Genomic DNA, 22,482 nt, shown 5'->3' on the forward strand with positions numbered 1-22,482 from the left:
ATTCTCTCCCGACATGGGTGCTTTGTGTGAACTGATTGCAGCTGTGTTTAGTTTTGTTGGGTTAGAGTAGACCTAAATATATGCTGCAACTCTGGGAGGACCTGAACAGGACCAGTGCCGGTCCGAGGACTATTGTAGGCTCAGATATCACAGCTATGGAGCGATGAAGACATTTTATTGAATACTTGAAGCTTGAGGTGGGCACATTTCGTCACTCTATTCACTGGTGGCAAAAGGACACAGCTGTGCCCAACATGGCAAGAAGGTTCCTGCTGTGCACTGGTGTTGCCAATGTAAAGCCATGTTTCCTGTCATGAAGCCCTGAGGCATAGCCGATCCCTCTCATCCGGTGCTGAGCGCGGGTTATGCGGTGGGACCTATCAGCAGTGCGGGTTCTCCGGGCGGTTTCTAGGTCTTGACACTTTGTGGATTGGGGCCTGGCGTTGCTGGGGGTGGGGAGTTGGGTTTAGGTGTTTATAGCCCCGGGTCTTTTGGTTGTAGCCCTGGATAGAATCTCAGGGGCTACAACCAAAAGGCTAGCTAGCCCCAAGTCCCGACAGCACCGACATTAGCATAGCCCCGGATGTTTCCCAGACCTAGTAACCAGCAGTACCCTGGGCGAATTGGTGGCCCCCTCACCCCCGCGCGCCCCTGTCTAACAGGGGGTGGGTCCAGGATCGGCCACTTTATTTTTTTTTTTATTTTTATTTTTTTTTATCCTACTCGCTCCGGCGAGGAGGTCATGATATGTATAGGGCGCATCAACACCCTATTTGTCATGAAATGAGCCCGCCGCCGCGGATGCATTTAATGACAATGAGGCGCCTGCCACTACGCCAGCTCAGGGGAGCCCTCGAAAGACTCCCCGAGCTGGCGTAGTGCAGGGCAAATGGCGTCTTTTGTCATTAAAGGGGCCCGTGGCGGAGGGGCGCATTTAATTACAATAGGGTGCTGACAACAGCACCCTGTTGTCATTAAACAGCAAAAGCCGGCATGCCGCGCCTTCTCCCGCTACACCAGCTCGGGGGAGCTGCCGTGACAGGGGCTAATGGCGCCCTGGGGGCGTGGCTCCCCGGGAGGTCGCCAGGCTCGCCCCCCCCCCAAGGACGACTCTCCTAGCAACACCCCTGGCTGGGTCTCCCCTGAGTGGTTGCTTGAGCTGGTCTTTCTGCTCAATAACCCATACATGCGCCCCCCATTCCCCAAAGAAAGGCATGGACGGAGAACCCAGAGGGAGGGTACCGCGGAGCACCTCTTGCACCCCAGGAAACTAAAGCTCTGTGCGATGCCCCTGTCCACTGATGTAGCTAGAATAGTGATGTGTCGTGCACCCCTGGCGGTAGGTTCGCCCCTGTCCAGTGATCTCAGCAGTTCCTCACTTCTGTCTATAGGGGGAGACTCTACTCCTGACAGCTGTGACGCTGTCGGTAATTTATCTAATTGTAATGTATGCACGTGGGCGCACATGTAATGCATTATGCAATTGCGTGCTCACCTCCTTTCCAGGGGCTGAATTTGATAGTTCTGTGAGATGCCATTAGTCCAGCTCCGGGCCATGCTAAAGGCCATCAGCTGACCTACCGCACCCCTGTGAAGGACGCCATCGCACGTGGCCTCCTTTCAGAAGAGAGCTGAGGGGTGTTCATCCCCACTCTGTATTTTATCGGGGTTATCACGTGACTGCCCACTGCCAGCCCAAGCACTAAAATATAGGATCGTCTAACCTGGCACCCACCTCTCCATCAGGTCCTGTGGGGCCCCCTCTATCCCCACCCTCTCCATCAGGTCATGTGGGGCCCCCTCTATCCCCACCCTCTCTTTACCTGCGTATGGAGCCCTCCCCCGCACCCCGCCCACTCTCCTGCTCCCACACCCGCTCTCTCCCCACTTCTTTGCTCCTTCTCCTATATTTCATGGGCATCTGCCAGGCGAGGGGGCTTCGGCTGCCTCCCTTCATGTGTTCTCCTTCCACAGACCAGAATGTGGAGACCCGTGCGTCCTCCCGAAGGACCCCCCCACCCCCTCCTTGCGCCTCAGCTCGCCAATACCTCCTCGGGCCCCAGCATAACAGCGGGCGTGCACGCCTAGGTCAGATGTTGTGTTTGCTCACAAATGAAGAAGGGAGGGGAGGGGTGTGAAGGGGTCGATAAACCGGCCTCCTACAATCACAGCTATTGTCTGAAGCCAAGGAAAGCAGTCATGGTATTTATTTACAAGGCAGAGACTCATCCAAGGACTCTTTCAAGGGGCCACATCCTTGAGCAAGTTGGCATTGCAAGGCATTGCACGAACTCTGCTACTCGTGACAGCAAGTGCCCCTTGACCTCAAGGTCAGAGAGAGATAGCTGCTAACAACACATGAAAACATGCCATTTCTGCACAAACAACCTTTCCCAGGCCACATCATGACGCCTTCAGGCACGCATCCCCTGACCTTTGGACGGTCGCTGAAGCCTATCGCACCTAGCAAACATGTAAGTAAAATGTAATCACACATCTCCCACGAGCCTCTGATCTCACCGCCAAACATGCGCACCTGAGCATGGGCTCACGCGGCTCTTCACGCAACCTGGCGTCACGCGCCATGCACACACTTCCACATAGTCTAAGGTCCTTCTCACGGGTCATGACACTAATGCTGTAAGGTCGCTCACGGTGGATGCGCCCTTTACAAATAAAATGAGTGCACAGGAGTCGACTGGGCAACTTAAGGGGCCCTAGGAATGTTTTTTTAAAGTGCCCCGTGTTACCACGTGGAAGTGAATGTACCGAGTAAGACTCGCACCTTTAACTGTTGTTTGGGGACACAAACAAATGTGTCCAAATGGGTCCAAATGGTGAATTTTTATCTGTCCCTATATAAAGATTAAAACGCAGTTACATATGACTAAAAAACGGAAATGAAAGCTTTGTTAAGAGGAATAAAATACTTGAAGCTTTATAACAAATACTTTATTTCAAATGGATTTGAGGGAGGAGGAAAGATAGAAGGAAGAGGATAAGGGTGCTCACACACAAGAGGCAGAGGCCCAGGGTGGAGAGGCCCATGGTGGAGAGGCCCATGGTACAGAGGCCCATGGTTTAGAGATCCATGGTGGAGAGGCCCATGGTGCAGAGGCCCATGGTACAGAGGCCCATGGTGGAGAGGCCCATGGTGGAGAGGCCCATGGTGCAGAGGCCCAGGGTGGAGAGGCCCATGGTGGAGAGGCCCATGGTACAGAGGCCCATGGTGGAGAGGCCCATGGCGGAGAAGCCCATGGTGCAGAGGCCCATGGTGGAGAGGCCCATGGTGGAGAGGCCCATGGTGCAGAGGCCCATGGTGCAGAGGCCAATGGTGGAGAGGCCCATGGTGGAGAGGCCCATGGTGCAGAGGCCCAGGAGAGGCCCATGGTGGAGAGGCCCATGGTACAGAGGCCCATGGTGGAGAGGCCCATGGTGGAGAGGCCCATGGTGCAGAGGCCCATGGTGGACAGGCCCATGGTGGAGAGGCCCATTGTGGAGAGGCCCACCAGGAATGGACCTGCTGTGAATATTTGTATGCCCGTTCCCTTCGCACACACAGGCACATACATACGTATGCATGCATGCACACGCACACACGCACACACATATTTGTTGCCACTTCATCTCTGGCCATGCCACATTTGCACCCAAGCCAGGGGGAATCTTATCCTGTTCACAGTATGATGAGCTGACATGATGAAAGGCGGAACTTCTCTCACATTAAAATGTGTGTAATTGGGGGAGACAGGCATGTGCACAGCTGGAGTTGTGCTTGTGTGATATATTAAGTATGCAAGATTTGCTTTGAAACGATGTCGTGCAATTCAATACGCGCATGCGCTAAACGCTTTTCATTTTTTGAGCTATTTTTCATTGTGGTTGTGATAGTTCATCTACGGATGATGAATGGAGTGTGTGTGTGTGTGTGTGTGTAAAAGAGAGAGAAAGGGAGAGAGAAGGGAGAGGAAGAGAGAATGAGCGAGAGAGTGAGATAGAGAGCGAGCGAGAAAGGAAGAAATTGAGGGAGAGAGCGAGAACGAGAGAGAGAAGAGAGGGGCCCTGTTATATGCATTTTTAGGATTCCTGTAGAACATTGCCTATTGGCTTTCAGCATGCCGCACAGTGTTTGGGATCAAATTCACTAAACAATTAAGGTACCCATTTCTTTTAGGGGCAGGCTATTAAAAGTGTCCCATGTTTGGAGGCAGGTGTAGAACAAAGGTTACATCACCAGAGAAGCCTGATCCCCAATTTGGGAGTGTGCGCCTGGAACAGCAGTGGCTTTTACTAGATTGAATGAGCGGGGCGGAGTCCCTTTACTCGTGAGAATGTGTGAGAGTGCAATATCCTGCAGCGCCAGGTCCGTCTGACATGTCATCTTCTTACCCAGCTCGTTTCTCCTGCAACAATCGGCTACGCCTTGCACAGGGAGCGGTTCTCGAGCATGAGGCGGAGCCCTTGAGACACACCTGTGTGGTATCTGTGCAGTAGCAACAGTACCCACTTCGCTGAGGTAGGAGTTGAATCTTGGAGTACACCACACACATAATAATAAGAAGCAGAACAGGATGTCACCCTTTGCAAGAAGAGAAGAAAGGGTTTCATGTGTTAATATCCCCGCAAAAATATCGGCATACAAAAATATCTCCATATTTTTGTGTCGATATTAAGGCATGGAACCTGCGGGGGACACCCCCGCAACCCCTGTATTATTTTTAAAGGAACGGGGGACACCCCCGCAAGCCTGCTCCCAATAACCTTAAAAATGATCCCCTCCAAAAATATTGATTATGGACGTTCCAGACGACCATATATATGGCGATATTTTTGGTGGGGATAATATGCATTGATACCGAAGAAAGGCTATTATTGGAAAGACTGACAAAAGACTCTCACGCCCAACCAGTACAGGGGCATTGCATTAACTAGCAAGTGTGCCAAAGTCATAGAATATGCCCTGCAAGATCAGGCAGGCTTTGGTCCCCCCCTCGGTGTCCTCTCTCCCATTGAACTGGCCAGAACCATGGAGATCCCCTGTCATTCCCTCCTGCCGCAATCCGAAATCTTGGCTTTCTGGTCAACAGCAATGTGTCCTTCGCCCCTCAAAACAACTTGACAGTTAAACATTTTTTTCCAACTTCCCTTGCTTAAGAAAACCTTCTTGTATCTAAGTGCCCCACACAATCACTGCTGCCCGAGCTTGTGCTGCACAAGCACAAGCTTGTAATGCACTCTTCAGCCTGCATTACTGCGACACCATTTTCGTGGGGCTAACCAGCAACTCCAAGACCTTCAGAACAGGGCAGCCATGCTAATTTTCTTACTCAAATTCCGAGACTACGTTTCCTCCTCCTTGGAAGCGCTAAAATGGCTCCCAGCGGAACCCAGAAGCATGTACAAACCCCTGGGCCCAATGCCTTCCCTTTGCCCTTCTCCATGCTTACTCCCTTGAGATGCTCTTCACACTCCTTTCCGTATATGTGAGTGTAACTTCAGTAAGGACTTGCATTGTTTCGGTCGTTATACATGTTGCGCTATTCCATTCCATCCTTGAATATGCATCAGCACTGTGATCCAATGTATGTATGATAATGTTAATGTTAAAGGACATTTGTACCACGCACTATCACCACCGGAGTGGTCTCCTGGTGCTCTGGCGGCTCTGAAAGAGGGAGGGAAGGTGAGTTAGAGGGAGGAGGCTGGAAAAGTGCAAGAGTGCAGTGATGTGCTGTTGGCAGCCTCAGCCCGGTGGTTCAGTCGGCTGGGCCTGGATGTATGCGTCCGGTAGTCGTTGTGTACTGATGTGCGAGTCTATGTGTGTTTATTGTTTTGTTGTTGCAGTGTAGTGAAGCTTGTGCGGTTTGTTGTGCTGGAGGTTTGTGGTTGTGTTTGGTTTGGAGTTTGAGAGGTGTATGCAGAGGAGGAAATTGTTAGTGGTATTGGTTAGTTGGCATCTCTATCGTGAATTGACCAGTTGGGCTCGCGTAATCTCACCCGATGGGGTGCTTGGTCACCCTGTGCCTTTGAAAGTCAGTGCCTGTTTTGTATTAGAGGCCCCTTGAACATCTCGTTGCCTCCTCCGCTCGCTCCATAAACAACCAGCAACTGAGCTTTGAAGAAGCCGTCTGTGGCCTGGCTCTAAGTATTACACATCTATTTAGTTAAGCCAACTCACCTTCCCCTAAAATACGAAGAAGGTCCCATGGAATAAGCGCCCACGCAGATTTGGTGCCATAACAAGTCTACGCATAAAAAGAAATAGCCCTACCTGTTCCCGACCACAGGCCGCAGCTCCAAGACGCTTGTGTCCTTCGTGCAGAACCTCAAGAAACTGGAGCGACCTGTGCTTAGGTCCAATCCAAGAGGATTCTGTTACAGCCAAAGCATCTCTGGAAGCAGCTGTGTTCCTCGAAGATCTTTGAGATGCACACACAGCAGAGAGTAGGGCATTGATAACCAACTCAGAGGTATTCTAACTCTATGTTCGTACATTATGTGCTTTTTTGTTGTTCTTCTACAGGAGGCTATTCGTACTTTGGAGACACTGTGCGCAACACAATCACTTATGATAGATTTACTCGTTCTAGGTGAAAAGATCTTTTTCTTAAGATCTTTTCCTGTAAAAAACGATTTAGAAAGACCGCTACGGGACCTCACAGAGCCGTCTTTCTAAATGGAACTGTCGCGCCCCTGCCGCACACAAGTGCGCGTAGGGGCTGACAAGCACGTCGGGACCTGGAAGTGCAGGACGAGGAGAACGGGTAAGTGTGTGGGTGTGTGTGTGTTGGTGTGTGTGTTGTGTGTATGTATGTGTTTTGGTTTGGGGGTGTGCGGGGGCAGAGTGGAGGCGGCTGGGGCTGAGAGATGGGGAATCCTGCGTGAGAGGGTCAGGGTGGAGGGTGGTGTGGGGCGGGGAGGAACAATGAGGGGCTCAGGGGTGGGTAAATCCTCCCAAATATATATTTTTTTAAAACGCATTTTAAAGAAAGGTCTTAAGAGAAAAATACCTTTACAATGCTGGTTTTCCGGTCAATATGAAATCGGACATTGTAAATCAGTCTTTTTCTCTTGGACCTTTAAAATGTGGTCTTTTCACATAGAAGCGATTTACTTGGGCAAGTCAGTTATCAGGACTCATGGACCTGAACTAAGCCATAGGATAACACACATGTTTTGTTTATAATAACACGCCTTAAGGACGCATTTGAGAAATGTGAAAACCATGTTGACACGTTAAAAATGCAATCTAGTGCCAGAACACATTTACTGAGAGAAAATAGCACTATCAGCAGGCTTTCTAATATTGTAATGTGGCTCAGTGCACAAGCAGCCATGCCATAATGGACATGAAATATTCTAAAATAGCACACAGCCAATATAAACGGCGTGTACATAGGCTCAATCCGTGAAAGGTCCTAAAATATCTCTTGCCCCTGCCTTCCCACCCACCGAACGGTGCCTTTCCCTGTACTTCTCCTGCTACCCTTTCCGCTTTCGCTGCTGAGATAGTGGAACTTTACAAAATATCAAAATAAATTAACAACACATATATGCAGTATGAAGAACTAGGAGGTGGCCTTGCATCTCAGTTAGCAGTATTTGCTTACCCCACTCAAAAACAAGATGATCGGTGATTGGATGCCTTCCATGGGCACTTCTGACCATTGTGATGGCACAGGCCGTGGCGATGACAACGTCAGGGCCAAAGCTGTCATTGGTATGGTGGGGAAGGCTTAGCTGCTTGCTTGATCTACATAAAATGAGTCTCTTTTTGAGCTCACCACTGGTCACCCCCAAACACAGCTTTCTGAGTTGGAGCGTAACTGAAACTTTATTCTTGCCGCCATGTTCAGCCAATTCAATGCTTTCAACATGGCGGAGAACTAAGCTCTTTTTGCAGTGCCTGTCAATACTCTGGCCATAGACCTGTGCAACACTGCAGGTGTTCAACTGCCCTTCAAGCACGGCCCTGCAGCAAGGATTTGTGTAGTGTAATTTAGACTCACTGATAGTCCCTGCAGCAGTCCTGTTCGGAGAGTAAAGGTTGACGCCTGTTTAAATGTGTCCAACTCCTGGACTATGTAATTAGCTTCTGTGGATCCATTGACAGAGTCACACCAAAAGTAACTCATGGTGTTTTCACCTTCACTCAGAACATCAGGCCCATTCCCTTGCCATCTGGGATTGATCATGCCAGGAGACCTGCACCACCCTGTATTTATCATGCCAGGAGACGGGCACCACCTCTATATTCATGTCATTAAGCTACCATGTTCCCGCCTCACCGGGTCATGCACAGGATGATGCAGACTCGTTTGCAGACTCATTTGTAAATAGTGTAGCATGAGTGGGAAATAGGACAAAGAGGTGCGCGGACCTGCTTAGGTTGAACAGCACAGTAGAATAAGGAGGGCACATGGCGGACGAGGGGTGGCTTTGAAATCCAATCACGTGTAGGCCTCAACCACAGGTACCACACAATGGGATGGGTTGTACATGCTCTGCTCTGCACGAGCACATGTGTTAGAAATTCTAGAAAGAGAGCATTCAGTCACGATTTGCACCCACAATGTGCACATACTATGACTACTGCGGAGAGCCATTTTAGAAGGAACTTATGACACACTGCAGCAAATGTTACACATGAACAGGAATAGATTGATGACTGGAAGTCTCACATTCAGCTCAGGCTACATCTGGCCTGAAAGTAAACACAGAGATGCATTGTGTCACCATACTGCAAAGTGGGCACTATACATGACAATTACATGTTTTTGTAGGTCTCTCGCTCTATCTCGTTCTCCCCGGATGTCGGTGTACCAGCGGTGGTGTGTGAGAACATGCAAAGGTGTGTGTGTGTGTGTAATTGTGTGTTTGCACTGAAATGTGTGGGTTTGTGTGTGGAGATCTATTAGCGCAAATGCACGTGTGTGAGCATGCACACACAGTTTTGAGGATGTGAAGGAGAGGTACTACGTGTATGTGTGTGTGTTAACTGAGGTGTGCCCCATGCATGCAAAGGTGTGTGTGTGTGTGTGTGTGTGTGTAATTGTGTGTTTGCACTGAAATGTGTGGGTTTGTGTGTGGAGATCTATTAGCGCAAATGCATGTGTGTGAGCGTGCACACACAGTTTTGAGGATGTGAAGGAGAGGTACTACGTGTATGTGTGTGTGTTAACTGAGGTGTGCCCCATGCATGCAAAGGTGTTTGTACAAGCTTGTGGATGTGAATGTGTGCAGGTGTGGGAGTTCCCACAAGCATGTGAGTGCGTTCTCAAGTGTGGGCTTGTGTGGAGGTATGTGGGCTTATAAGCATACAGGTGTGTGAGCACATATGCAGATGTTGGAGAACTTTATCAGGTATATGTGAGTGGAGGTATGTATGTGTGGATGTATGTGTGTGCGTGTGCATGTAAGGAATCATATGTTTGTGCAGAGGTATAAGTGTCTTCATGTGAATGTGTGTTTCCACACCTGCACCACTGTGTATGTGTGTATTTTGGCAGCATACAGCTGTGCATGTGTGTGTGTGTGTGTATATACATGCAAATGTGTGTCCATATGTTCAGGTGTTTGTGACGTCAGAGATGGAATCGTGTGCAAATATAAGGGTAGGAGAGTGCAACAGTAGTTTTCACAAAGGAAGTGTGCTCAAACACATGCACCTCAATGTGCAAACACACAACTCTGCATGCACACTCTTCCATGCACATGCATACACCTCTACACTCGGCACATATTTGTTTAACTGTGCAAATGGAGTTTTGAGTATCCAGGTGTTAGCATGATCACATGGGTGAGAGCATGTACATGAACGTGCATGTGCAGTAGTGAGTGCAAGTGGATGAGAGTGTGAGTGGTATGTGTGTTTGTGGATATGGGTACATGCACACACACCCGATGCACATGTCCTAATGTGTGCAGATGTGTACATGTACACATATACATACACACATCTTCGTGTACATGCACACACCTCCACAAACAAGGGCACATTTGTGTGTGACTATGCACACAAACACCCTGATTCATGGAAATATTTGCGCGTAAAATGCACATTTGCCCGCCATTCTGCCCGAAAATCCCTGTTTGAGGAATGGGGATTTTCGGGCAGAATTGCTCGCAAATGTGCGTTTTACGCGCAATAATTCCATGAATCAGGGGGATAGATGCATGTGCCCAGGTGTGAGCGACTGCATGCAAGTGAGCAAGCACACATGCAAGGGGATACATTTGAAGAGCTGTGTGTGTGTGTATGCACATTTAAAAGGCGTGTGTGAGTGTTTGGAAGTTTGTGTGTGAGCACTCAGGCAGGTGTGTGTGTTTGTGTGTGTGTGTGTGTGGGTGGGCGTTTGGGCATGCACGTGTGCGTGTGTATGTATGAATCCACACACCTAGATGTGTGTGTGTGTGTGTATATGTGTGTGTGAGTGTGTATTCCTGGGGTTTATGAGCACATGAAAAGTGTGTCCATATGTCCAGGTGTTTGTGAGAGCAAGGACGGTATTAAATGCACACACACACAAACGCACCTCAGTGTGAAAACGCACAACTATCTGCATGCAGAGGTGTGGGCACGCACGTCGTGTGACCAAGCAAATGGAGTTCTGATTAACAAAGTTTGAGAGCACACAAAGAGGTGAGAGCATGTAGAGCTACCTGCAAATGAAGAGTTGTGTGCATGTTGAACAGTGTGTGAGTGCATATGAGTGTGAGTTTGCACACAGGTGAGTAAGTGCACTTGCATGAGTGTACAGGTGTATGCATGCATGGAGTGGTGTGTTCACAAAGACGTGTACATGTGCACACACAACCATACAGAACCATGCACACACATTTCCATTTGTGCAGAAGTGTGCACATGAAGATGCATCTCTGTGCACACGCACACCTACACACACACGCACACCTATGTGTGCGACTGTGAAAACAGAGATGCATATGGCCAGGTCTGAGAACGTGGTTGCAACTGTGGGAGCATGCACACAGTACCATACATTTACAGATGTGTGTGTGTGTGTGTGTGTGTGCACATGCAGAGGTGTGTGAGTGTATGGAGTGTGTGGAGGTGTGCATGTGAGCACTAGGGCAGGTGTGTTTGTGTATGTGCCTGTTTATAGGTGAGTGTGTGTGTGGGTTTGTGTGCATCCATGCAGTATTGAATGTGTTTGTGTATACACTAATGTGTCTCTGTGATCATGCACATAGAACTAGATGCCTGAACACACACACCGTTTTGTGCATGCAAAAATACACACACCTCTGCATGCATGTTAATTACACCAACGCTCACAGCAATACATACACCAAGGCACAAGTACACACATGTGCACCACAGCAGACTACAGTCTGGATACCGCCAGGGAGGAGCACAGTAGGCCACACCTTGGACATGCCTCAACGCTATGAGGTCACCATGGTGGTGATGCGGTATACAAGTTGAGTAACCGAACACAGAGAAATGCAGGTATATATCAGTACATGCTAAAATACAGGCAGGGATAGGTAGATTCCATCGCAGGTTTTTTCAATTCATTTTAACGAAAATGTATGTGGGGGAGTGGGTATGGGAAATAAAAAAGCTAAAGGGGGGGCTGGGAGGGTCTAAAATGTCCCAAACAAATTAGATGCATTCTTCTCTCAATGAAAAATTCTTGAGAAAATCACATAGAAACCACATACATACACCAATGAGCACACAACCCTGTTCATGCACACAGCTACACGGGCAGACACCAGCATGCATGCAAACACATATTCCAAGGTGCATGTGCGCACACATGCCTTACATGCTCCTGCATCTCCCAGGAACGCATGAACCTCCCATATGCAGTAATGAAACCACGGCACTTGCGCACACACCTCCTTTATATGGGCACACACACCTCATGTAGAGACACAAACACCTCTTTTGTATAGATACACATTTCTGCACATGGACACAAACAGGCCTGTCCACATGCACAGGCTTCCATGTGCACACATATATAAAATATGCTGTGCTGCGCTCATACACCTGCACACACTCCCACACCCATTACGTACACACAAACACACACACACATCTCTTCATGCACACACACCTATACCTGCCCACCCACACCTTCTTAACGTTATTACTTTTTTGCAAGGTGCCACTGTTGCATGACGCCGCTCCCTGAACAGGATGTAAGTTTAAAGTTAACCAACAGCCTGTGAAACCTGTGAAGATCAAATTGGTCACAGTGTGTTTTCTTGGTAACCATGCGGGCTTCCTGTGCTCTCAAGTATTTGTTTTCTTTTGAGAGTGTTTTTTTTGCCAAGGATTGATTGTCAGGGAGACGCAGGTGGTTGCAGTGGCGGCCCGCGGACTCTTTTTGTCAGCACTTTGCTAAATATGGCTATCTGATAGACAGTAGGACCTTCCTCCACGCTCTGTCTGGCTACCAAGGGAAAGAGCATTATTGAGGGAATTCACAAGTGCCTGACCCTCTTCCTTGGCTGGATAATGGGACCCTATCGAAAGGGTGGTGGGAGGGATGTGGGGAGGGTGTGGCGTCGGGAAAAGGTGTTACAGAACAGAAGAAGCCCTCTTGCATAGGGTGACCAGACGTCCCGGTTTTGCTGGGACTGTCCCGGAAATTGCAACTCTGTCCCGCTTTGTGAAGATAACGTTTCCATTGGAAATTGCAGTGGTCACGGTTTTTAGTAGTAGCCCTTCAAAGCTGGCAGGCACAGCTCGCACAGAAGAAATGCTGCATTTTACAATGTAAGATAATGTTAGTTTTTGATAAATTAGTGATACATTAATTATAATATGTGTTTATTTGAACAGCAACACTTAAACCTCCTTCTCCCCCAACGCTACTGAAGTGTAGTGCCTTGATAGCCACTTTCAAGAGTTGGTCCTACTTTTATGTTAGTTGACCTGTCTCATTTTTTTTTTTTTACTTTTTAAATCTGGTCACCCTACTCTTACAGTCCTCTGACAATCACTGGGACATCAGGAAAATCGCTGACACCTTTGCAAGGCACAATAATTGGAATTTCAGCATGGCATGAACACACATCAATCACAATACAACGCAAAACTAATCACGGAGGCCACAGACAAGATCTCCGAAACAATGTCTTGGATTGTCGCATGTAAGCAGGGCAAGAATGTGGAATTCCCCTGCGCTCCCCGCCCCCTGCAGTTACGTATGCAAAGGCCCATGGGAATTTCGAATTTGTGAAAAATGGAGTCTAGCGAGCTTAGATTGTTAAATGAGCAAATTGTTCTGCTGGCGTGTAATGGTATGGAGGAAAATGAATTGCAGGGCTTGAGGGTTGCTCAGGGGCAACACTCTGGTCTGTGAAGCCAGACAACTCAGTGCGACACAGGTTCGAATTCTGGTCCCACGCTTAGAGACTGGTCTCTGGTATTAATCGCGTTATAAATGATAATTGAACTAATTTAATTGAAGTACAAATTATGCACCTCAAAAAGGAACGTCAAGGGCAAATCTCACTCACCATATAGGTACACTTTAAAAACTAAGGGGGGGGAGGGGTCATTCCGAGCTTTTAGCACCATGGATGCCTCCAAACCCGGGTCCGGGTCTGGTCTCACTGAATGGGGACTTAACAGGTCATTCTGACCTTGGGGGACCCGGTAAATCCCCATTCAGTAAACCATTCCCCATTCCCATTTGAGCCCCCATAGGGCTCAATGGGAATGTGGAAGGCGCTAATTACGGGCCCGCAAATAGCGGGCTCGTTACTAGCGCCCTGGTCCCTTAGCGGGACCCGCAAAGGATGTCCTTTGCGGGTCCCGCTAAGGGACCTGAGAATAGGGCGGTAAGGGTTTACCGGCGCCGGCATCCTTACTGGTGCCGGTAAACCCTTACCGCCCAACTCAGAATGAGGCCCTAAATCTGGGAGACGCATTTCCTGGCAAAACATCATGTGAATGCATAGTCGTAGATCTGTATTACAGACACTTTGCTCAAGCGCAGCATTGTAGCAATGTACAGTCTCTGTAGGACTTCAGACTGCACGGACGTAGGAAGAGTGTGGAGTTGTTGAGGTGCAAGGATGAAGGGCTGTACGGTTGCACATATGTAGTGCTGACAGTATGCATGGTAGCAGCACTGCAGATATGCAAAGTTGCAAGGCTGCAGGTTTGCAGCTATGCAGGGTAGCACTGTATAGCATCCGGATGCAGGCATTTAAAAACACAGATGACCACTCAGGTTTGGGTACAACGTTAAACTGCTTTATTTAGCTCCGCCTCCCATCTCACTTAATGTGCGGTCACATGACCTACTGTGCCTTGCATCCCATGCAGTGCAGGGCGTGTGTAGTCCTGAGGCTTTAACCTCCCCCCAAAGTAATAATGTCTCACCCCATCTCTTCAATCCACTGCCTTGGATGCCTTATGGTCCTGTGTGGTCGTTCTTCAACTTCTGGGGCTGTCTCATCCACTTATTCTTCGCATCACTCTATTCTTTCATCGTTTGACTCATCCTTATACCCTGCGTCCGACTGGTCAGGATGTACTCTTCTGAAAAAAGTAGCCATTTTTTGTTATTGTCTTATCCAGTCAGGTTGTCGTGATCATTGATCTTTTCGTTCACGTCACTACCAGTGGCTGGGGGGTCAAAGGGTGGTGATCCACTATGGGTGCTGGATTGTCTCACTAGGACACTCTCTCCTTCTTGAATGTCTGATGAACATGCCCCCTGACGTCTGTCAGCATATTCCTTCATCTTGAGTTTTGCTTCCCTGGCATTAACCCTTACTTCCCAGTCACGGTCATCCTGCCTTATCTGGTGCAGCGTATGTGGCAGTCTCTTACACGCTGAGTGGCCAAACATCAGTTCTGCTGGGCATGCACCTGTAGAACTGTGGGGCATGTTCCTATAGTCACGCAGAAGCTGATAGATGGTCTGTTCTAGTTGTTTTGGCATATTGTTTGATATCCTCACTGCACGTTTCTGGTAGGCCATGAAGCGCTCTACTCTCCCATTGGCCTGAGGCGACAATGGCATAATCTTCCTGCGGCTGAACCCCATGCATTGTTCAAATTCTTTGAAGTCATTCCCTGTAAACGGGGGACCGGCGACTGACTTCACAATGTTTGGGATGCCTTATATTGAGAAGATGGGGTCTAGCGCTGGTATAATCGATGTGGCAATCGTGGACTGTAGCAATTGTACGTCAGGATATCGTGAGGGTTCATCCAGTACTACTAGGATGTATATGCCTGATTGGAGGGGGCCAAAAAAGTCAATCACTACCACCTCCCACACATGTTCTGGTAGCAGCATCATTTGTAGTGGTTCTGGGAAGGTGTGTGGCTGCAGGCTGAGGCAGATATGACACGACTTGAGGGTGTTCTCCAACAAGCTGTCCATGCCACTGAAGAGGGGGAGGGGGCAACCTGGGAGTGAAGTGATGTGCTCTGCCACTGCTGAAAGTAGAGAGGGCTCGAGTAGAGAGGGCTCTCCTCCGAGCCCTCTTTAATGTTAATGTTAATGTTAATGTTAAAGGATATTTGTACCGTGCACTATCACCACCGGAGTGGTCCCCTGGCGCTCTACTTTTGGTTGTTATTGTCACTGTGATCCTTGACCAGGGGTCTAAGAGGTAGTGACAGGTCTAGCAGGGGAGATGCTAGGAATTGCAGCTGCACCCCCCTAGCAACCCCCAAATTACATCCCTGCCTTACTTGCTGTGCTAACTGCTGTGCTAGCCCTCCAGGTGCTGGTCCTGGGTTCGCCTGCATTTGATCCTGGTCCCCATCTTGGCGCTCTGGTGGAGTGCACTTGCAAGAGGTTTCTTCCAGTAGGTCCTTCAGTAGTGATTGTATATACGTGTTTGGTTTTTGTTCTTCTCTTTTATTATTTATTTACTAATTTGTTTTTTTGTTGAGTTGGTGGGCTTCCACTGCCACTGCAATCAGGGGCGCCGAGTACACGGGTGCTCCCGGGCCTGGGCACCCTTCGGCAGAATGAAGTCGGGGCTGAGCACCCGCCCCCGGCCAGAGAGAAGAGACGCAGTATGGATGGCCCTTTGTTCCATCGGATGTAGAGGTACACCCAAACCAAAACGATTTTTAGATATGGAGGCACAGATGCAAAGAAAGTCTGTCCCTCAATTTCTAAAATTCTTTTTGGGTTGGGTGTATTTGTACATCTGTGCACCCCTCTTGGTAAGAGAGGTGCATAGATGTATAGGTACACCCAACCCAAAACGATGCTTAGAAATGGAGGCACAGATGCAAGCAAGTCTGTCCCAAGTCCGTCGCTCAATTTCTAAAAATCTTTTTGTGTTGGGTGCATTTGTACACGATTTTTTGAAATGGAGGCACAGATGCAAAGCAAGTCTGTCGCTCAATTTCTAAAAATCTTTTTGGGTTGGGTGTATTTGTACAAAATTTTTAGAAATGGAGGCACAGATGCAACACAAGTCCCTTGGCAACAGGGCTTCTATAATTGTAATACTATGCTTTTGTTGAGGCAATGCTAGTTCATCTTAGTGGGGCTGCTATGCTTTTGTTGAGGCAATGCTACTTCATCTTAGTGGGGCTGTTATACTTTTGATGGGACAACATCAGCACTTCTCGGTTGAGCTGCTACACTCTTATTGACAAGGCCCCAGCACTTCTCAGCAGATTTATATATTTTTATTTTTATTGGTTATTTGTAATGCACGTAATACCCAGAGGTTTCTAAGCGTGGACCGAGGGATCGAATCTGTGTTGCGCGGACTGAGGGATCGAACCTGTGTTGCTCCAAATCGTCTTGCTTCCAAGGTGAGCATGTTACCCCTGAGCTATCCTCCCGAGACTCTGAAGATCTAAAGTACATTTAATGATAGAGAACCAGAACTATTGAGCAAGTCTGATATCATCTTCATCATCATCCGAATAACTCAACACTGTTGTGGTTATACAAGAGCTAATATATTTAAAGGGCTGGAATTACTCAGAGTGTAGCAGCACTATTCAATAACCCAAAGTGCTTAAGCATAGTTAATGTGAAAATACTACACTTCTCACTCTTGGGGCAGTACTGCCACTTCTCACAGATGCTTCTACACCTTTTATGGGGCAGCACTGATCCAGCCTACTGGACAGCTTCACTTTTAATGGCATTTCTCAATAGGGCTGCTATACTTCAATAGGAAATGACCAACACTTCCCCGTAGGGAATTGCATACTCTTGATGCCACCGAAGCAGCACCTCCATCCACCACAGCTGCTTTATTTTTAATGGCATACTGCGTGTACCTCTCAGCCAATCTGCTTTACATTGAAACAGAAGAAATTGTCATTTCTCAGCAGGACGGCAACACTATACCATTATGATCTGTATGTTGAGTGCTTCTTCACCACCAATGTGGGTTCCTGGCACTTTCCCAGGGTCTAAATAGATCTGGCTACATTCAATTGGCAACAGGCATGTCCCAAGCTGCCTGCTGTACACAAGCTGCTGCTCAGAATGTTGGAAGCCGTGATGGGGCAAGGGATAGAATCCTCGAGCCTGTAGGATAGCAGAATCAGCAGGGTCTTAAAACCTGCTCACTCATTCTGGAGTGAGGGGCCATGGGGCAAAATGAGCCTGATCCCACATACAGGGGATTGTTACCCCTTTATCTCTCCTGAATGAAAGAATGAGCTCTCTCAGACACAACTTATCACCCCTGCACACACAATGAATGAATATGGTATGGATCTACAGATCGAGAAAACTGGAGTGAGAATTCAGAGTGTTTTAACAGAAATATAATTGTCTTCCCAGATGGGAGACTGTCTCCATTAATATACATGGGGTCACTGAGATGACCAAGAGTGAAACTATACATTCAGTTGTGAGATTACCAGCAACGGGTATACTATGCTCCAAGGAGTGAGGTGCCCACTCAATATATCGCACTGTTTAAAGGTGTGAGACCCATCCTGAATGCTTGCCCAAAGATCCTTGGCCAGAGTTTCACACTGAAGAAGTGAGCATGTGATCTGGGGTCTACAGCCCACACACAGCCTTGGGATTCCCATGCACCCATTTGCGAGATTTGCACCAAATTAGTGAGATTGTGCTCCAAGGTAGGAGGCACACGCACAGTCTTTGCTCTGAGGTTTGACACACTCACAGGATGGGATGGCATTTCGTTCTCCCATCCTAGTTGTGTTGCTCTGCCTTTTGAGGGCTACTACAACCTGTATGATTATAGAGGGGTGGAGTAGGGGCAGTGTTGGCCTACTGGAATGCAACTGGAAGGTTTAAACCTCCTTCTTACTTGACTTCAGTATATGCAGTACATGCTAGCCAATGTTTCCCCGGTTCAGTGACCCCTGACCCCACTCGCACCAAGTTGGCGACTATGTGCAAATGTGGTGCTGGTGATGTCACTTCCTATATTTGGGCACCCCTGGGAAATTCATAAGTCGGCTCCCCTGACTGCAATTGCTCTGTGTAGTTCTGATGGTGCTGTCTGCTGGGTTCAGGGTCTTCCTGACCCATGGCTTGATGGATGCTCTCCTCTGGGCCTTCTCTGGCTGTAACTTGTGCTTCAGCAGCCAGCGCCTTGCTCCCACAGGCGTATGGCAGTACTGCCGCTCCTTACACTACTTGCTGCGCCAGAGCTGTGATGGGTGCCCTCCACGTTGCCTTATTAGGCTTCTGCTGTGCGGCGTCTGGCCCGGACCCTAATGTTCTCTCTTCCAGCACTGCAAGGTGTTGGCTGACCCTCTCACCTCATTGCCAGTGCACAGCGTACTGTAGGCGTGCTCGTGTGGCTGCGTACTCGGGTGTCCACTTTACTCCGGTGTAACGCTCCCAATCTGCCTCTGGGTCGGGGTCTTTGTCTCATCGCCGGTCTGACATTCGGCTGCTAGGCCGGATGCAGGCTTTCAAAACACAGACGATCACTCGGGTTTGGCTACAACATTAAACTTCTTTATTTAGGCCCGCCTCCCTACTCACTTACTGTGCAGTCACATGGCCTGCTGTGCTCTGCGTCCCATGCGGTGTGGTATGCTACGCAGTGTTGAAGAGAGGAAGGGGTAAATGATTTGGAACTGTGGGGGATATTGTTCCACGGATGAAGGGTATCTGGGTTGCAGTTATGCCGCATCGCAGGGAAGCAGACTGTTGTGTGTGGTAGGGTTATTTAGACACCGTACTACAAGTATTTAGTATTGCGGTATTGCATGGATGCAAAGAAGACTAAGCCCTGTAAGGATGCACGTTTGCAAAGTTGTTGTAATGCAATGATTTAAAACTGGGCGCATCTGGGATCACAGGGGTGAAAATATGCACTTATGCAGCATTTGCAGAATCCTAGAAGAATATACGGTGGTCTGGCTGCCTGGTTGCTCTTATGCAAGTTTGCACTGTTGTGCAAATGCAAGACTACAGAAATGCAAGTGTCATTGTTGCATGGTTGTATGGACGTGTGATTAGGCCTGCAGAGATGCAAGGTTTTAGGGCAGCAGAGTATCTGACATGCAGCATTGGAGTGCCATAGGGTTGAAACGTTTTAGGAGTGCATGACTGCTTGGGGAGACAGTTTAATGGATGCAAGAGTGTAATGCGGGGTGACATTGGGGACGCTTCCATGGATTTAGGAGTTCACCGTTGCAAAGTTGCATGCGTGTATAGGGCTGCAGGCATGCGGATTGCTGGGCTTCAGGAAAGTGGGAGGCGGGATTGCAGGACTGCAGGAACACAGGCATGCTGCTGATTGCAGAGAATCGGGGCTAAAGATCACGTGGCAATACAGTGAAGGAATCTAAATCTAGCACAGAAGCATACACTTCAGCCCCCAGGCTCGAGACCCTTCCTCCACGCGTGCAGCTAAAATGGCCGCCACACCTGGCTGGAGAATGACACGCTGTGCTCACTGCTGTGGGAAAGTGACCTTGCGAAACCAGCTGGACAATGGAAGAAGAGCATGACAATCTCGCCCTGACGAGTTCTTGGGAACCTGGGGAGTCCTGCAGGGTGGGTCTTAACCTGACCCTGCACCCACCTCCTCAACACTCCCTCGAGCTTGGAATGTTTTCGGCAAAGCCGTGAAATTCTTTGTAGTTTTTTTTTCTCCTGCTGAGCACAATAGTTGAGTGCTTTGGCAGGGATCCAGGAGGCTCAGGCCCGGGGCTGCGACTCCTCCCAAACTGAACAGTAAATTATGTATGTGTCACTCCTTTTTTAATATAATGCTCCCTTGTTGTTGTTAACCACAGAGGGATGGGGCGAGGGTGTGGTCACCAGCAACACTGCCGGGCGACACCCGCGTGAGGAGGCTGCGTGCAGCCCGCCTTCGGCCCAGTCCGGATCTGGAGAAGAAAGAATAGGAGAAACAGAAAACGGCTTAGACAATGAGACGAATCGAGCGAGAGAATGAGAGGCTTGGGCTGGGGAGAAGAGAGAGAGAGAGAGAGGGGGAGAGAGGGAGAGAGAGGGGGGGAGAGAGAGAGAGAGAGAGAGAGAGAGCGCGCCAAAAGCCGAGGCAAGTGTGCACACCCACACATGCTATTTCCTTTAAAGGGGTTGGTCTGCCTCACAGAACGTTGTGTTTCAAAGTCACATATCACACGTGGGTCAGCCTGAGTTAGGACAGAGATTGGGGGGGGGGGGGTGGGGGGCATAATTTTGTTTCATATTGTGTGAACTCAACCCGTGAAGAATAGAGAGTGCATGAAAGAAAGCTGCACTTTGCAGGACATAATTTGGACGGGCATGCAAGGCACACCAAGCAACGCATGTCTGCAGCATGCTGCAAACTCTGAAACATCCAGTGCTTAATGTGTCAAAAAATAAGTGCCGGGGCCCAAATATTTTCTAGCACTCCTGTGTCACTGGGGGCGGCCAGTTTCCCACCACTGCTGCCACCACCCACAGTGTCGACATACTTGGGGTTACACTACAGCCCGCACCTGCTCACTGTGGTTGACGGATGCACTGACAATAAGTGCTGTGGCTCAAAAATAAGTGGCAGGGCTGAGCCCTGGCAATAAACCCCACAAATTAAGCACTGGAAACATCAGAGCAGTCTAAGGTCACCTCATCATTACGGCCGGGTAGGTCTGCTGCCTTCCACTTACGCTTCAACCATGCACCACTCCCTCCAGTAGCCCTGAATCAGTGCTCCCTACCTCCTGCTCTCCAACCCCTGACAGCTGCATCTCCAATAACCTGAGACACCAGCATATGCCAACCATGCCCCCTCTACCAAGTCAGGGTTGCCAGGGTTCCGAAGAGATTGTGCGTGAGCGGTGTGTATGTGTGTGTCTGTCTGTGTCTGATAGTGCATGGTAGTTTTGTTATGGCTTGTTAGGGAAACCTCTCCACATCTAATAATAGGTTGTCCTGCCATAGGCAGCCCTTGGCACACAGGCACACTAATAAGCTGGTGGATGACTGCTCCCCGAAACCAAGTGAACAGCCACTGTTTCTGCCCTGACCATTTAGGAGTGTCTGAAGACATCAGTGGAATTGGAGGTGGCCGCGTGCAGGCTCCAGCCCCGCCCGGCTCACTCATACAGCAATCAGAGTCTGCTCTGTGACCTGAACTAATGAGCATGGCATACAGTGGGGGCAAGCGACGACGCAACCAGGGGTGTAGGAGACACATCAAATCTGGTGGGGACAGGGGACATCTTGGGGACTTTGCTTTATTTATTTATTTATTTATTGTGTTTTAGTCAAAGAACTCGACTTTTCACAAAATTAGAATTAAAATAGCAGTACGTATTAAATAACAAATATCACACTATAAAACAAGAGGAAAGAAGAAAAATAAAAAAAAAATTTAAGGATGCAGCAGCAAAGAACATGTCTTTGGATGTTGCATTTCTGGATTTTTCATCTGACTATGAGCTCATGGTAAGAGAGAGGAAATAACAATTACTTCCAGTGGGCCACAGCTAGGATGCCAGCTTGTTAAGAGGCAGATCACCTGTAAGTGGACGCCTGCCAAATAAAGGAGTTGCAGCCTTTTCTACCAACTGCAAGTTGCTACTTTTTTGTCTGGGGCAAGGAGACGTGTGTGTCTCCTGGAATGGAAGGATGGGGGTTTCAAAGAAAGAGGCAATCTTGTTTGTGTCTCTCAGTAAGCCCTGTTATTGGAGTAGAGGGACCAGGTGTGTGATGTTGCTGCTTTGACTGTCCTCGGGGGGGGGGGGGTGGGCACAGCAAACAAGGAGGATGAGCGATCGCAAGCCCACCCCCAGGTCCGCGGCCGGATGTGTCGGACCCGGGGGATGCCTAGTAGGTGGGGTGTATGTGGACCCGGGGGGGTGGCCAGAGGGGCAGCCCGCTATGTGGGCTCCCCCTCTAGCTCCCCTGCGAGGGCCGGGCCAGCCTCTCACGATGAGTCTGGTCCCTCTTATTCCATCTCATGCTGGCTTCAGAGCCTAGCCTTTCTTTGCCTTTGTTATTCTGAATGCAGAGCTGGACTCTGTTCCTTTCTCGTTTAACATTTGCTGCAAAGCCTGAACTATTTGATCTC

The sequence above is a fragment of the Ambystoma mexicanum genome, chromosome 3q (assembly GCF_040938575.1).
Source record: "Ambystoma mexicanum isolate Mex_15411 chromosome 3q, UKY_AmexF1_1, whole genome shotgun sequence".
Lineage (NCBI taxonomy): Eukaryota > Metazoa > Chordata > Amphibia > Caudata > Ambystomatidae > Ambystoma > Ambystoma mexicanum.